Source organism: Nomascus leucogenys, chromosome 11 (genome assembly GCF_006542625.1).
Source record: "Nomascus leucogenys isolate Asia chromosome 11, Asia_NLE_v1, whole genome shotgun sequence".
NCBI lineage: Eukaryota > Metazoa > Chordata > Mammalia > Primates > Hylobatidae > Nomascus > Nomascus leucogenys.
The window spans coordinates 89,044,081-89,062,549 of NC_044391.1; the positions used below are offsets into that span (position 1 = coordinate 89,044,081).

An 18,469-nucleotide genomic window follows, 5' to 3' on the forward strand; every position below is an offset into this window, starting at 1 on the left:
CCAGCCTGGGCGACAGAGCGAGACTCTGTCTCAAAAAAAAGAAAAGAAATCTAGTTCATATTTCATAGGCAATGACCTTCCTTCAAATGGTCTATTGAAGAATCTCTAGGCTGTTGCAAAGTTGTCTCATTGGAAAGCATCCAAGCATTTGAGCAATTTAGTCATTTAGTCAACAATTACTTGCTGAATGAATGAATGTTAGCCTTGTTCTTCTTTTCTCATTTCTGAGGCCTGTATTGTATCTATGTAGTCACATGAATGTGTCTTACATCTGCGAACATCCAAGGCTCAATGCTGACCCAGCTCTTGATGGTCACTGCTGCCATCCTCTAAGATCCTTGAAAGGCCAAAGGGATCTTTGTTCCCTAGAGTCCTCAGATTAGGAAAGACATTCTATATTTTATGCAGAAGTGGAGATGGATAGATGGGGTTTGAGTGCACACCCCCCAACTCTCACTCTTTGATGTTATGCTATGAAACACAAGTAAATAGAAAGGGCTGATTCTTTCCAAATAATTTAAAGAGCTGTTTTTACAGGTTTATGACAAAAATTATTTATAATACCTGAATTAATCTTCTCCAGGGAAACAGAACTAATGGGATAGATAGATGATAGATAGATAGATAGATAGATAGATAGATGATAGATAGATAGACAGACAGACAGACAGATAGATAGATGAGAGGGGATTTATTATGAGAATTGGCGCATGCAATTGTGGAAGCTGAGAATTCTCACAATATGCTATCTGCAAGTTGGAGAGCCAGGGAAGCCAGTGGCATAGCTTACTCTGAGTCTGAAGATGTAAGAGCCTAAGGGGCTGCTGGTGTAACTCTTAGTTCCAGGCTGAAGGCTAGAGAATCTGGAGTTCTGGTGTCCAAGGGCAGAAGAAGAAGAGAACTGCGGCTCTAGAAAGGAGAGAGAAAGAATTTGCCTTTTTTTTCTGCTTTTTTGTTCTATCTGTGTCTTCAGCTGAATGGGTGGTGCCCACCCACACTGGGTAAGGGTGGCTCTTCCTTACTCAGCCCACTGATTCAAATGCCAATCTCTTCTAGAAACACTCTCACAGACATACCCAGAAATAATACTTTACCAGATATCTGAGTATTGCTTAACCCTGTCAAGTTGACACCTAAAACTATCACAATTCCTAAAATGTATACGAATGCTAGAAAATTGGGGGAAGGTTGGGAGGCTGAGAATCTAAGTAACATAAACCATACTATCTTCAAAATTACCTGTCAGGGGACATAGTCTTTGCCATTGAACCAGCCCCATATAACTGATTCCTCCTCCCTTTAGGATGATTTACGTCCTAGGAGGTGCTTCATTCCTGATATAAATAGATTTCTGGTGAACCAGTCTCACTTGTCCTCCAGACATGCCTGGTCCTGTTTTAGCTCCAGCAGGGCACTCAGCTGCAGACCACACTGGCACCCCCACTACACACATAACCCGCTTGAATCTGCACTACCATCTCCTTGAACAAATCAATAATAAACTTGTTTTCTCTCCCTGAGGTTTTAAGACAAATGTGTTCAGTGTCTTGACATATGAGTAGAAAATTCAATCTTGTGAGTCATAAAGGATCTGAAAAGTTGGTTTCTTTAGAGGCCTTTAATTCTGAGAAGTTCATGATTTGAAAAATGTCCTCTGAAAATCTCTGCATCAAGCTTCCTATGTGACTAAAATGTAAAACGTATATTTCTAGACTTTGCTTCATCTTCTTTTAATGAGCCATACTACCCCGGCAGTATTTAAAGGCCGCAACAAAGAGAAAAGTTTCAAACTTGGTATCTCCCTTTCTGCCCATCACACAAAATCTGACTTGCAAAGCTCATAGCACAGAATCTCCTAATGCATGATGCAAAAGAAGTGTGACATTTCAGTCTCCTTTCTGGCTTGAGCAAACTGCTGAAATTGTCCCTGCTGCTTTTTGGTTGTAGATGCTCCACTTGTGATGTTAACTTAGCACTTCCAGATTTGTAACAAATTTCTCAAATTCTTTTCTTGCTAATGAGTTAATCTCTCCTAGTTATTTTGTGCTTACATGTTCAGTTTTATTGTGTTTTGTCTTTGTACTGAATTATCAACAATTGTCATTAATGAGAGCTAGGCATGGTTCTAAGACAATTTCTCTGATCTGCATAACAGCATAACAACTTGCAAGGCAGATGTTATTGTCTTGATTGAAAGAAATGTAGCTAAATAATAACTTTACTCGCTTTCTCAAGGTCACCCAACCAGAGGCTATAAATTGAGGTTTGAAAAAGTTTTTGCTAAATATCTCATAGTCCCCATATGTCCGTAATACTTAATGCAATAATCGATGATGCCATTACAGCACAACTGCAGTCAGAAAGAAAGAGTGAAACGTTGCGGTTTAGTTAATGCTTTGGAAAAAATGTTTTTAAAACCGGCCTCCACCCAGTTTCCTGTGTTCAACTTGCTGATACTGTCACTTCAGTTGGTTCATCGTCTTAGTGATCCTCTTAAATACATCTTGTACAGAGTGCATAGCCCTTTAATCCATTTTTATTCTTTAAGCAGTCTCATTTGGGCATTTAAAGAGTCAGTATCAATTATTCCTAAAATTCTGCCTCTTTATCTAATATAATGTTCCTCTTTCCCTTTTCCCCTTTTTAGGCTGTCTAGTTCTCATGTGACTTGGAAAAGAGGCATCATCTGCTTACATCCAGCTTCTTTGTGGTTTCCTCCAGCTTCTTTGTGGTTTCCCCTGCCCTCTCTGCTATTAGGCAGGAAGAAGGTTGGGGGAGGTCATTTATGATGGCTCAGAGACAGCTGGAAGCCCTCGTTTGTTCTTTATCACTGCTTCTTAACACTGTCTGGCCAACTGATTTCCATAAGAGTCTGGTTTCTAAATATTGGCTTTATCATGGGACACAGGCTTCCTACTTCCCTCCCCTGCTCTAGGTGTTCCAGCCAGTTTGATCTCGTCCTCTGTCCCTGCTGTTCATTCTGCAATCTATTGCAGATGTGGTCTGAAAAAAATGGCTCTCTAGGATGGGAGAACTAATGGAATTAATCAAGTCCATGATATTTTGGTGTCCAGTTCCTAAAAAGGACCTCATTAAAATGACTATTATAAAATGACAATCAGGAAAACAACAACTAGAACATTTCAAAGACATACGTTTCCAAGAGAAAGAGACGGGAGAGGAGACAATAATAGAAAAAAGATGGCAACAAATTTTCCAAGAAACAAGGTAACTCAATCTGTAAAACCCAAGACATGCATGAATTAGAGTCATCTGCCTGATGGGAAGTGTTCAGAGTGGGGCTAAAAGCAGGTGGATCTGTGGAAAGCATTAAGATCTGGCACTTAGACCTTCGCACCAAACCTATATACTGCATAACCAGGCATATACTCCCTTCCTTTCCTTGGCAGAAAATTCAAGGTTCAGCCTTGTAGAGATAAGACAACAGATCCAAGGACATTGTGTACAACCAAGGCAACATAAGAGGCATGAAAACATTATATTAAAAAGAGTGGTACTAAGAGGAAGACATAGATACACACTGTATTAGTCTGTTCAGGCTGCCATAAAAAAACACCACAGAGTAGGTAGCTTAAATGACAGAAATTAATTTTCTTACAGTTTTGGAGGCTGGAAGTCCAAGATCAAAGTCCAGAATGGTTGGTTTCCGGTGAGCATATGAATATAGAGGAGACACAAACATTCAGTCCATGACACCCTCTAACCCGTTTCATTTGCATGGCTCTCAAAATACCAGAAATAATCCTCATCCCCAAGAGCAAAGCAAGAAAGATTCCCTTCTGGGGAAACTCAGTAGCCTAACAAAAGAGACCTATAAATACTCACTTTTGGAAGGCTTCTGATGCACCTTATAGTAAGCTCACCTGTAGATAAGTCCCACCTATACATGCAGAACTTCTAATCAATATTCTAGTGATTCTTTCTTAAATATGAGCAGACATTAAAGGCTCATCAGGTATTTATGCCTCTGATGCAAAATAAAAAAGCCAAAACAAACAATGAAATTCTAGGAGAAAGAGACAATTCAGATAATAGAATAAAATATAAAAGGAAAAAATGTATAATTAACTCCCACATAGATATAAAATAAGTGTTTATAAAATAAGAACAACAAGCTACCACAAAGAGATATTGAGAAAATAATAAAAGAGCTTTAGAAATAAAAAATATACACATATAAAAATCTGTATTGGTTTGGGTTCTTCAAAGAAACCAATAGGAGATACATACACACTTTCACACACACACACACACACACACGAAGATATTTACTATAAGAAATTGGCACACACAAATACGAAGGTTGGAAGGCTGAGAATTTTCAGGATCTGCAGTTGGCAAGCTGGAGACCTAGGAAAGCCAATAGTATAGTTCCAGTTCAAATCAAAGGCCTGAGAACCAGGAGAGCTGATGGTGTAAGTTTTAGCTCAAGTCCAAGTTTGAAGGCAGAAGACCAATGTCCCAGCTCAAACACAGTTAGGCAGAGAGAGCAAATTCTTTCTTGCTTAGCATTTTACTCTATTCAGGCCTTCCACACATTGGACAAGACCCACTTACACTGGGGAGGACAATCTGCTTTACTCAGTATATTAATTTGAAAATTAATCTCATCAAGAAATACCTTATGGATAACCCAGAAATAATGTTTAACTAAATATCTGGCCAACCAATGGCTCAGTCAATTTGACATGTATAATTAACCAAATACATATACATACATACATATATATATACACAATATATGTGTATGTATGTATAGATATACCAAAAATAAAAATTTTAATACAAATTCTGGAAGATAGAATTAAGGACATTTCTTAGGATCTAGCTTTTTTAAAAAAAAATAAAACTAGGGAGAAAATTGAAAATTAGAATATGGGTATAAGAAGTCTAATGTTCAAAACAGCAATACTCAGAAATAGAAAATGTAACACAAAATTTCCAGATAGAATGCATCTCCTGAGTTTCCAATATAGCAAATGAAAAAAGATCCACACGAAGTAGAGACTTAAGAAATTCCAGAACACTGGGAGCAAAGAAGTAAACATAAAAGCCCTACAGAAAAAAATCATTATTTTATTAAAAAGATCAGAAATCAGCCTGGCATTGGTCTTATTAATAACAACACAAGGTAGAGGAAAATGGAAAACACATCTTCAAAAATTTAAGAGGAAAAATATATTCAACTTAGAATTCTTCGCCCAGCCCAAATTAATCAGAAATGAGGGTTAAACAAAGAAATTTTCAGTTTTGAGGTATCAAAAATTGTACCATCCATGTATCTTTTCACAGAAAGCTATTGGCGAATTTAATAATGATCCCCACCAAAATAAAATAAGGATGTAAATAAAGAAAAAGGATAAATGGCATATTTGTCAAACTGAGATCTTACACTCACGGAGATCTTACAAACTGGGTGAAAAGATAAGTTTGATAAAAGGATGATAGGGTAGCCTGAGGCTGGCAACTGTGTGAAGCTATTACAATCATTAGTCCTAAAAAAACAGGAACAGGAGCAATTACCAAAGATGTGAGTTTTCCAGGAAAGTCTACCTGGCAAGAGATGTGGCCTTAGCATAGGACACAGCCAACCTGTAGTCACCTCTCAGGGCACAAGCTAGAAGAGCAAGTGCCTCAAACTTACTCTTTTCCAAGCTGCCAGCTCCAGCCAGCATCCATCATTGACAGAACCCAACAAGAAACCATAGAGGTCAGTACCCTGGGCAAAAGCAAGAGTGAGAAAAGTTTGAAAATAGACCCAAGGGGACAAACAGAAAATATCTCATATATACCAAGAAACAGTGAATCATGCAATAAAGACTTCCCAGGAAATGGTGAAGAACAGTCCCAGGCAGGTTCACTTTAAAATGTGTGTGGTCTGAGACAAAAGTACATTTAACCTCCACAGCTGCACCCCAATTCACAAGTCCAGTATTCCTCCAATACTGTGTTCCATTTCCTGCATGATTTTTTAAGTGGAGAAGAAGAGAAATCTGAACATTAAAATAGAAGGCCAACTAGTATAACCGGAAGGAATGATAACTAAAAGAATTCATACCACAAGTAATGAAGCAAAACAATATCATGTACCTCACTGAGAACACAAAATCATTTTTATAAAATTTTTACCACAAAATATTACCTGAATCTAATCGTGAGAAAACAACAGAGAAGGCCATATTGAGGAACATTTTACCAAACAACCAGCCTGTACTATTCAAAAATATCAAAGCCATAAAAGACCAAAAAAAAAAAATTAACCAATACTGAGGAGAATTATCTATTGGTGGTGACTAAAAAGCAATTATAAGTAAACACAGCACATTATCTTGGATTGAATTTGGACCAGAAGAAAAAAGTTTGATATAAGAGCATTATTGGAGGATTCTAGCGAGGTCAATTAGGTTTTTCTAGATAAAAAGTAAGAAGTAAAGTTATTTCTATTTGCAGATAATATTCTGTACAGAAATATAGAACAATATATAATTTTCTGTATAGAAAATTCTAATGAATATACTAAAAATTACTCAAGCTAATAAATGAATTCAACAAAGTTATGGCATACAAGATCAACATACAAAAATCAGTGATATTTATATGTATTAGTAATTAACAATTTGAAAATTAAATTAAGAAAACAATTTCATTTGCAATCAATAGCATCAAAAAGAAAAAAATTTTCAGGGACAAAAGCAACAAAAGAAACACCAGACTTGTACACTGAAAACTATAAAACATTGTTGAAAGGAATTAAAGGACATCTAAATAAGTGAAAAGACATACTATGTTTATGAATCAAAATGCTTAATATTAAGATGGCAAACCTCTCTAAACTAGTCTACAGAATCAATTCCAATCAAAATCTTAGCTGACTGCTTTTTTTATTCTTTTTTTTTTTTTTGCAGCAATTAACAAGCTAATCTTAAAATTCTTCTGGAAATACAAGAGACTTAGAATGACCAAAACAATCTTGATAAAGAACAAAGTCGGAAGATATGCACGTCCCCATTTAAAACTTATTATAAAACTATGTATGTAATTAAGAACATGTGGTTCTACCATAATAGCAGACATACAGGTGAATGGTAGAACTTAGGGTCCAGAAATAAATATTTGCATTTATAGGCAATGGGCTAACAACAACGGGGCCAAGTAATTTAATGGAGGTGGTGGGGGAACAGTCTTTTCAACATATAGTACTAAGACAACTAAATATTTGCTTGCCAAAGAATGAAGTTGGACTTTTACCTCACACAGTAAATGAAATTAACTCACAATGGACCAAAGACCTAAATTTAAGAGCTAAACTATAATACACTGTGAAGGTGTAAATTTTGAAGACCTTAAGTTAGGTAATGTTTTCTTAGGCATGACACCTAATACAAACACACACACACACACACACACACACACACATACACACAATAAAAAACAAACAAAAAAAAACAAACAGGGAAAAAGTAGGTTGACTTCCTCAAAATTTTAAAATGTGCTTCAAAGGGCACTATCAATACACAAAGAACTATTGCATAAAACTGAATCCAACAGCACATGAAAAAGATTATACACCATAATCAAGTGAGATTTATCCCAAGGATACAAGGACACTTAAACATATGCCAATCAGTAAATGTGGTATATCACATCGACAAAATGAAGGACAAAAATCACATGATTGTTTCAATAGATACAGAAAAACTATTTGATAAAATTCAACATCCGTTCTTTATAAAAACTCTCAATGAATTAGGGATAAAATAAACATACCCAAACACAATAAATAAAGGCCGTATATGACAAAACGACAGCCAATATTACACTACACAAGAAAAAGCTGAATGTTCTCCCTTTGAGAACTGAAATGAGGGCCAGGTGCAGTGGCTCATCCGTGTAATCTCAACACCTTGGAGGCTGAGGAGAGAGGATGGCTTGAGCCCAGGAATTCAAGATCAGCCTGTGCAACATGATGAGATCCTGTCTCTATGAAAAATAAAAAAAAAAAAACTATCTATTGTGGTGCACACCTGTAGTCCCAGCTACTCAAGAGGCTGACAGAGGATCGCATGAGGCTGGGAGGTCGAGGCTCCAGTGAGCTGTGACTCCAAGCTGGGCAACAGAGCAAGACCTTGTCTAAAAAAAAAAAAAAAACCAAAAACTGGAAAAAGACAAGGATATCCACTTTCACCGCTCTTATTCAACATAGAACTGGAAGTCCTAGACAGAACAATTAGGAAAGAGGAAAAAACAAAGGACATTCAAATTGGAAAGGAGAAAGTCAAATTGTGCCTGTCTGAAGATGATATGATCTTATATACAGAAAAACCTAAACACTCTACAAAAAAAACCTCTCAGAATTATAAAAGAATTCAGAAAAGTTGCAGGACACAAATAAACATACAAAAATAAGTAATGTTTCAATAGACGTGAACAAGAAACCAGCTGAAAAAGAAATCAAGAAGGCAATCCCATGGACAATAGCAATAAAAAAAAAAAATACCCAGGAATAAATTTAACCAAGGAGTGAAAGACATCTACTAGAAAAACTACAAAACACTAATGAAAGAAATTGAAGAAGACACAAACAAATGGAAACACATATCCCATGCTCATGGATCAGAAATATTAATATTGTTAAATGACCATACTACCCAAAGCATTTTACAGATTTAATGCAAGTCCTATAAAAATACCAATGACATTTTTCACAGAAATAGAAACAAATTTCTAAAATTTGTATGGAACCACAAGATACCTTAAATAGCCAAAAATTCTTGAGCAAAAAGAACAAAGCTAGAAGCATCACACTAACTAATTTCAAAATGTACTATAAAGCTGTAGTAACCAAAACAGCATAGTACTGGCATAAAAATAGGCACGTAGACCAATGAAACAGAATAGAGAACCCGGAAATTAATCCATAAATCTACAGCCAACCAATGGTGCCAAGAACTCTTATTGGGAAAAGGCCGACCTTTTCAATAAATGGTGCTGGGAAATCAGAATATCCATATGCAGAAAAAATGAAACTAGACCCCTATCACCATACACAAAATCAACTCAAAAAATTCAAGATTAAAATGCAAGACCTTAATCTATTAAAGTGCTTGAAGAAAACATAGGAGAAATCCTCCAAGACATATGTCTAGGCAAACATTTTATGGTGAAGACCTCAAAAACACAGGCAACAAAAGCAAAAATAGACAAATGAGATTATTTCTAACTAAAAAGCTTGTACACAGTAAAGGAAACAATCAACAGAGTCAAGAGACAATCTGAAGAATGGGAGAAAAATATTTGCAAAACATTCATTGGATAAGAGATTAATATTCAGGCCAGGTACTGGAACTCAATAGCACAAAACCAAATGATCCTTTTTAAAATTGGGCAAAAGATCTAAGTAGACATTTTTCAAATGAAGACTTACAAATAGCCAACAGATTCATACAAAAATGCTTAAAATCACTAATCACCAGGGAAATGCAAATGGAAACCACAATGAGATATTATATCACCCCAGTTAGAATGGCTATTAGCAAGAAGACAAAAGACAAATGCTGTTGAGGATGTAGAGAAAAGGGAACTCATACACTATAAGTGGGAATGTAAATTAGTACAGCCATTAATGAAAACAGTGTTGAGTTTCCTCTAAAAGCTAAAACTAGAACCATATAGTCCAGCAATCCCTCAACTGGGTACATATCCAAAGGAAAAGAAAGAAGTATGCTAAAGAGATATCTGCACTCTCTTGTTTATTGCGGCACTATTCACAATAGCTAAGATATGGAATCAATCTATGTGTCCATCCACAGATGAATAAAGAAATCGTGATAGACATATGGAATACTACACAGCCTTAAAAATGAATGAAATCCAATCATTTGCTGAACCCTGGAAGAGCATGGAGGGCATTATATTAAGTGAAATAAGTCAGGCACAGGAAGATAAATACTGTATGGTCTCACTCACATGTGAAAACTAAAAAAAGGTTGATCTTATAGAAGTAGAAGGTAGAATAGCGGCTACTAGAGTCTAGGAAGGATAGGAGAAAGAGAGGATGGAAGAGTTTGGATAACGAATAAAAATTATAGGTAGATAGGAGGAATAAGTTCTAGTATTCTAAAGCAATTTAGGGTGGCTATAATAAACAATAATTCATTGTATTTTTTCAAATAGAAGAGAGAATTTTGAATGTTACCTACACAAATAAATGATAAACGTTTGAGGTGGTAGATCCTCTAATTACCCTGATTCAACCATTATTTATTTTATGCAAATATCAAAACATCAAAATATGCTTCATAAATCTAAATGATTGTGAGTCAATTAAAAATATGTATATTTTTAAATTGTTAAGAAGAACTGCTGCATATACAAAAATCTCATAACTTACATAGAAATAACAGAATTTTAAAATGGGCAAACAATTTGAATAGAAGATATTCAAATTGTCAATAAGAACATGAAAAGATGCTCAACGTCATTAATCATTAAGGGAATGCAATTCAAAGTCACAATGAGATACCCCTTCACACATGCTAGGAAGGCTACAATAAAAAAGACAAATAATAACCAGTACTGGTGAGGATGTAAAGAAATTAGAACACTCAAACAGTGCTTGGTGAGAATGTAAAATAGTGCAGCTCCTTTAGAAAACAGATTGTGAGTTCCCCAAACAGTTAAACATAGAATTACTAGATGCCCCAGAAATTTCATATATGCCCAAAAGACATGAAAACTTATATTCACACAAAACTTGTATAGAATATTCAAAATAGACAAAAAGTACATACAACTCAAATGTCCATCAACAGATAAAAGGATACGCAAAATGTAGTATATCTATACAATGGAAAATCATGTCCCCATTAAAAGGAATGAAGTATGGATAGGTGCTACAACATGGATGAACCTGAAAACATTATGATAAGTGATTGAAGCCAGGCACAAAGAACGACATATTGTATAATCTATCTATATGAAATGGCCACAATCAGCAAATCTACAGACATGGAGAGTAGACTGTAGTTAGCTAGAGCTAAGTGGGGGAAGGAGGAGAATAACCAATAATGGGTGTAACGTTTCTTTAGAGGGTGATGGAAGTAACCTAAAATTAGATTAAAGTGATGGTTGCACTGCAAATGTACTAAAAATAATTGAATTATGAACTTTTAACAGGTGAACTTTATGATAAGGTAAACCATATCACAAATCTATTAACAATAATATGCACATATAGAGAAAATGGTAAGTTAAATGTAACACAAGGTTAATAACTGAGGAATCTTGTGATAGGTATATAGGACTTTTTTTGTAGTTTTTATGGAAGTGAAGTTTATTTCAAAATAAAAAGTAAAAATAAGCTTCATGGTGATGATTTTTAAACTAAATACATGTATCATGGTGATAACATTAAAGATGCAAAACAAATATGGGTTTAGAATGGGGCAAAAGATGATATGGTCTATTGAGGACCACTCCAGAATTCCAAAGAACATCATTTAATACTAATCTAATGGCCAGACATTCTCTACTTAATCTGTAGCTTTAAATTCAATACGCGCGGTCCATGTGGCAAAACGGGCAAAGCTCTAGCGTCAGCCATGGGTTCAAATGTCAGTAAATTTTAGATGTGTTGCCTAGGAAAGTTATTTATGCCATCAGAGTGTAGCAGGCAGAATTATTACATCACCTGCAGTGAACCACTCCCTGTATAATGTTCTGCTCCTTGTGTGTGGATGTGAACTGTGAATGTTATAGAATAACCACTCCCATGGTTTAATATAGCATAATCGACTTTAAGAAAGGATGAACCTGACTTACCACATGAGCCTTTTAAGTCTGGGTCTAGAGGTCCGAGACAAACAAAGTCAGAGATTTCTTTGTCAAGAAATTTCTACTGTCTTCTTTAAAGATGAAAGGGCCACATGGCAAGGGCATGTGGGCAAATTCTGGGAGCAGAGTGACCCCCAGCTGACAGCCAGCAAGGAACCGGGGACTTCGGTTCCACAGTCTCCAGGAACTAGATTCTGCTAACAACCTGAAAGAGCTTGGAAGTAGATTCTTCCCCAGAGGCTCTAGATGAGAACGCAGCCTAGCTGACATCTTGATTTTTGCATTGTGAGATCCTGAGAAGAGAACCAAGCCATGTGGCCCCTGGACTTCTGCCCTACAGAACTATGAGCTATTAAATGGCTGTTATTTTAAGCTGTTAAATATGTAGTGATTTGTTATGAATAAATAGAAAACTGATACACAGAGTATCAGTTTCTTCACATAAAATGAAAGAACAGCACTATCTACCTCATAAGACAGTGTATCCTTAACAAACAGCCATATAGTACATGTTTAATTTAGGTTAGCTCTCATTACCATTGTTATTACTATTGTTATTGAGATTAGGTAAAGCAAAATCTCAAAAAGAAATCGGAATCGGAAATACAGTCAACAATTTTTTCACTAATATGCCAACCAAGATATTTTGGCGTACCCAGGACATTAATAGTATTCCTAAAAGCTTTGGCTTTTATTCAATATCTGATTCATCCCAATGGTAGCATTTCTTAGTGAAAGACAATGTTCTCAGTCTTTTAAAGTATTCATCACAAGGCTACCTGTCGAGTTTTGACGATGGGTGGAAAATGATGTAGACAGCAGGGAACACTCTTACAAATGTCCCCTGAACATGGCATTTAAAGTTTTATATATTAACTGTAAAACTGATGTACTCCTAAAAATGAAAAGAGCCAAGGTGATACTTACAAAACAGACAAACCAAACCACCCAGAAAAAAAGTTACACTTGTAAAATGGACTAAATAATTTTGTGTCATCTAATCCCAGCTGTGGGCTAACACTCAGCATAGGTGATGCCCATATTCTGAAACTGACAGATTGTAAATGTGCACTTGTGTTTATGTGAAGCAAAATAGCACTTACTCCCAAGAGTTGTTTATCTTTAGCAATGAAGCAGAGAAATTGTTAACCCTTATAATCTTAAGCAAAGATAGCCTTACCTCAGACATCATAATTTTTATTGATGTTTCATAATATCACCAAAATTGCCATGAAGTAATCCTCTTTATTACCAAGTAAGGACTTCATCCACTCCTTGGTCCTCACTGTCTATCAAATTTAAAACCAATTTAAAAGATACTAGTATTTTTTAATCTCTGGAATTGACAGAAATGTATCATCCAATTGTCAGGGCAATAGAGAATGGCATGCCTTCTGAAGTATGCCCAAAGTTCTGCAGTAAAGCTATTAAAAATTTAAAAATTGCTAGAGAAATGAAATAGAAACATACCTTTAAACAAGGGGAAACTGTCATTAAGCTGTATGACTGTTTTTGAGGAGAGTCATAATTTTGAGAAAATTATTAACCAAGAGGCATCAGATACCTGCCTATGATAAATAATTTTCAATAACTGGCATTTCTGCTAAGAAGATTAATTTTAAAATTTATTTAAAATCTCATTCAGCTCCCCTCATCTTAGGCATAAGTCTATTCTAACCTACTGAAGTCATTTCATATGGCATTTTATATATTTTTAAAATTGTGATTTTTTAAAAATTATTTTAAGTCTTATGGTCACACATAATTCATAAATTTGTGTATATCTCCTCTACTTCATTCCTTCTAATGAGTTGAAAATCACCGTTACCAATCATGCATACACAGTTCTACCGTTTTCTGTGCTTCTGAATAGCTGTTAAAAGACAATTCTAAATTATAAGTTAGTCTGACTTAGTAAAGAGCTCAAAAGCAAAGTTTAGCATGCTGCTATTTCTTGTCACACTGACTTTTAAAGGCATCTGACCTTATAGATTGTCTGTAAAATGGGAGAAGTGTTAAATATTCTTTATGTGATATTATACATAAACCACATTAAAATGCCTTTCAATAAATAAAATGCAGCATTTTAGATTCAGATAATTCTAATTAGATTGGCATAAAAGTCAAAAATGTAAAGCAGACATTGCTACCTTATCTTCAGCCCTTGCCTTTAACAGGCTGATGAACACAAATTAAAACCCAAGTAAATCATGCTTGGTTCTGAGACAGTGAACAAATTTCCCCAGTATTTAAATACATTCAGTTATGTATTATTATCATATGTTTATATATAATATACTAATTTATCTATATTTATTATAATATATTTATTATTATATTTAATATCATTTACTATAGTTTATCATCTTTAGATTTCTATGACAATATATTTAGTCATAGAAATCTAAATATAAAACCAATCTCCAATAGGTTGTGAGATGACATTCCCCCATCTCTGTGAAAGGTTGAACAGTACTAATTAGGTCTAATCATATCTTTAGAAGGAGAAAAGAGTAATAGCATTTACTTTTTTTATGTTTTTATAAGTGGTTATATATGTTTCTTTAAAAAAAAAAATGGTGGAGACAGCGTTTCTTCAAAGCCCAGGGCAATCGGCAAAGCTTATTCTTGCGAATGCAGAGGCCTCACTTCCATTCACTGAAATGCTAAATCTATGGGTATGAGGTAGCCTCTAAGAAGAAAACCAGCCCATGCTGAGGTGCATTGGATTGTTATATCTGATATTCAAAAAACTTCAAAGAGGTTTGTACCTAAACTAAGTTTAAAAAAAATTTTCCATAGTTTTTTTGGGGAACAGGTGGTGTTTGGTTACATAAGTAAGTTCTTTAGTGGTGATTTGTGAGATTTTGTGCATCCATCACATGAGCAGTATATCTTGAACCCAATTTGTAGTCTTTTATCCCTCATCCCCTTCCCATCCTTTCCCCCTGAGTCCCCAAAATCTACCATGTCATTCTTATGCTTTTGCATCCTCATAGCTTAGCTTTCATTTATGAGTGAGAACATAGGATGTTTGATTTTCCACTCCTGAGTTACTTCACTTAGACTAATAGTCTCCAATCCCACCCAGGTTACTGCAGATGCCATTAATTCATTCCGTTTTATGGCTGGGTACTATTCCATCGTATATCTATACCAGAGTTTCTTTATCCGTTCTTTGGTTGATGGGCATTTGGGTTGGTTCCACATTTTTGCAATTGTGAATTGAGCTGCTATAAACATGAGTGTGCAAATATCTTTTTCATATAATGACTTCTTTTCCTCTGGCTAGATACCGTAATTGCTGGATCAAATGGTACTCCTACTTTTAGCTCTTTAAGGAGTCTTCACACTGCTTTCCGCAGTGGTTGTACTAGTTTACGTTCCCACCAACAGCGAAGTGTTCCCTGTTCACCACATCTGTGCCAACATTGATTAGTTTTTGATTTTTTGATAATGGCCATTCTTGCAGGAGTTAGGTGGTATCACATTGTGGTTTTGATTTGCATTTCCTGATCATTAGTGACATTGAGCACTTTTTGATGTTTGTTGGCCTTTTGTATATCTTCTTTTGAGAATTATCTATTCATGTCATTAGCCCACTGTTTGATGGGATTGCTTGTTTTTATTCTTGCTAATTTGCTTGAGTTTGTTGTAGATTCTGGATATTAGTCCTTTGTCAGATTTATAGATTGTGAAGATTTTCTCCCACTCTATGGGTTGTCTGTTTAGTCTGCTGACTGTTCCTTTTGCTGTGCAGAAGCTCTTTAGGTTAATTAAGCCCCAACTATTTATCTTTGTCTTTATTGTGTTTGCTTTTGGGTTCTTGGTCATGAAATCCTTGCCTAAGCCAATGTGTAGAAGGGTTTTTCTGATGTTATCTTCTAGAATATCTATAGTTTCAGGTGTTAGATTTAAGTCCTCGATCCATTTTGAGTTGATTTTTGTATAAGATGAGAGATAAATATCTAGTTTCATTCTCCTGCATGTGGCTTACCAATTATCCCAGCACCATTTATTGAACAGGGTGTCCTATCCCCACTTTTTTTTTTTTTTTTTTTTTTTTTTTTTTTTTTTTTTGAGACAGAGTCTCGCTCTGTCGCCCAGGCTGGAGTGCAATGACACAGTCTCATCTCACTGCAACCTCTGCCTCCTGAGTTTAAGCAATTCTCCTGCCTCAGCCTCCTGCGTAGCTGGGATTACAGGCATGCATCACCACACCTGGCTAATTTTTTGTATTTTTAGTAGAGATGAGGTTTCACCATGTTGGCCAGGCTGGTCTCAAACTCAGACGATTCACCCACATCAGCCTCCCAAAGTGTTAGGATTACAGGTGTGAGCCACCAGACCCAGCCCTTTCCCCACTTTGTGTTTTTGTTTGCTTTGTTGAAGATCAGTTGGCTGTAAGTATTTGGCTTTATTTCTGGGTTCTCTATTCTGTTCCATTGGTCTATGTGCCTGTTTTTATAACAGTACCATGCTATTTTGGTGACTATGGCCTTATAGTATAGTTTAAAATCAGGTAATATGATGCCTCCAGATTTGTTCTTTTTGCTTAGTCTTGCTTTGGCTATGCGGGCTCCTTTTTGGTTTCATATGAATTTTAGGATTGTTTTTCCTAGTTCTGTAAAGAATGATGGTGGTATTTTGATAGGAATTGCATTGAATTTGAAGATTGCTCTTGGCATTATTGTCATTTTCATAATATTGATTCTAACTATCTATGAGCATGGGATGTGTTTCCATTTGTTTGTGTCATCTATGAATTCTTTCAGCAGTGTTTTTGTAATTTTCCTTATAGAGGTCTTTCACCTCCATGGTTAGGTATATTCATATATATATACATATATATATATATGTATATATATGTGTGTGTGTGTGTTTGTGTGTATATGTATATACACACATTATATATATATGCGTATGTATGTGTATATATATATATATATATATAGCAGCCATCGTAAAGGGAGTTGAGTTCTTGATTTGATTTTCGGCTTGGCTGCTGTTGGTGTATGGGAGAGCTACTGTGTGTACATTAATTTTGTATCTGGAAACTGCTGAATTCTTTTATCAGTTCTAGGAGCTTTTTTGGAGAAGTCTTTAGGGTTTTCTAGGTATACCATCTTATCATCAGCAAACAGCAACAGTTTGACTTCCTCTTTATCAATTTGAATGCCCTTTCTTTCTTTCTCTTGTCTGATTACTCTGGCTAGGACTTCCAGTACTACATTAAAGGGAAGTGGTGAGAGTGGCATCCTTCTCTTGTTCCAGTTCTCAGAAGGAATGCTTTAAACTGCTCCCCATTCAGTATTTTGTTGGCTGTGGGTTTGTCATAGATGGCTTTTATTAGATTGAGGTATGCCCCTTGTATGTGGATTTGGCTGAGAGAAAACAGTGACAGCATTTACTGATTAAAATTGTTATCAATTTTTTAAAAACTAATCGTATTTATTTAACCACAAGCCAGTCTTACTTAAATAAGGACTCCCCAACAAAAATATCCTGTCAGTCATTCATGATCTGGATTCCGGTGTATGAGATCAGTTAAATTATGGTACACATAAAAAAATCACGAGACATTTCTTTTTTGTAATAGATAAAGCAATGGCCAATTATTACATATCAGTAACTTTTTTGAGATAAGCTATCAAGTCTACTCTTTCTGTCTTCTTCTAAATGCCAGTGAAAATCATTTTTCTTCCAGAGATGTACTTCTTGGGATTCTCCAAATACTCCATCAGTGTCTCCTCTCCCCAGCTGATGTCTTTGTTTTTGTTGGCATCTGTATAAGAGAACGCAGCAGACTGACCTGTCTTCTGCCCAAAAATCATGGAGATATGGCCCAGTCTTGTGCTTGCCCCTCTTTTCCATGGTGTGACACTGGGGACACTTCTAAACAAAAATCTTCTTGCCTTCCTCAGCATCACTCATACGTAATTCTATCTTTTCATGCTTGTACTACGAAGGTTCCTGCTCAGAAGCCAAACATCTTTCTCTCTCTTGTATTTTGAATCCTAACAAAATCTAACATCCTTGAAACATTACTAAGTTTTGGAGGGGAGTTTATTCATTATCTTTACAAAACGCTTTAGCTTATCATCAAAAAGAATGCCCACTTACAAGATTATTCTATTATATGTAATTTATATCTTAATTATTTATATGAACATCATATTCAAAGCACATTGCTAGTTGAGCAGAATGGCACATCAATAAATGAAATCCAAACCAAATCCTGATATCTGAATGCTGATAAAGGGCACATCTCCATATATCAAAACAGAGTGGAGTGGAAGAAAGATTTTCTACATTGAAAGACTCAAAGCAACTTAACTATTTAAAACATTTGGCCAAGGCTTATTCTCAAGCATTGGGGTTTTCGCAAAGATGTTCTTGTCTGAGGATAGTTGTTAGTTAAACTTTCTATTGGGAGGAAGCAGTGAAGCCTAAGACTTCCTATTCTGCCATCTTGCTCAAGTTTAATCTTCTTGGTATAACACCTTTACAGAGTAATTGACAATATTTACTAATAGATATTTACATTTTTATTTTAAAAACATTAAAAATATATTTATATATACTTATGTAAATATATATTCTTATATATTTATAT

General features: G+C 35.4%; 1 pseudogene; it reads right to left on the reverse strand.

The window, feature by feature from the left end:
• Positions 1 to 17,471: 17,471 nt before the first annotated feature.
• Positions 17,472 to 17,787, reverse strand: LOC100580327 (annotated as a pseudogene).
• Between the last annotated feature and the right edge of the window lie 682 nt (positions 17,788 to 18,469).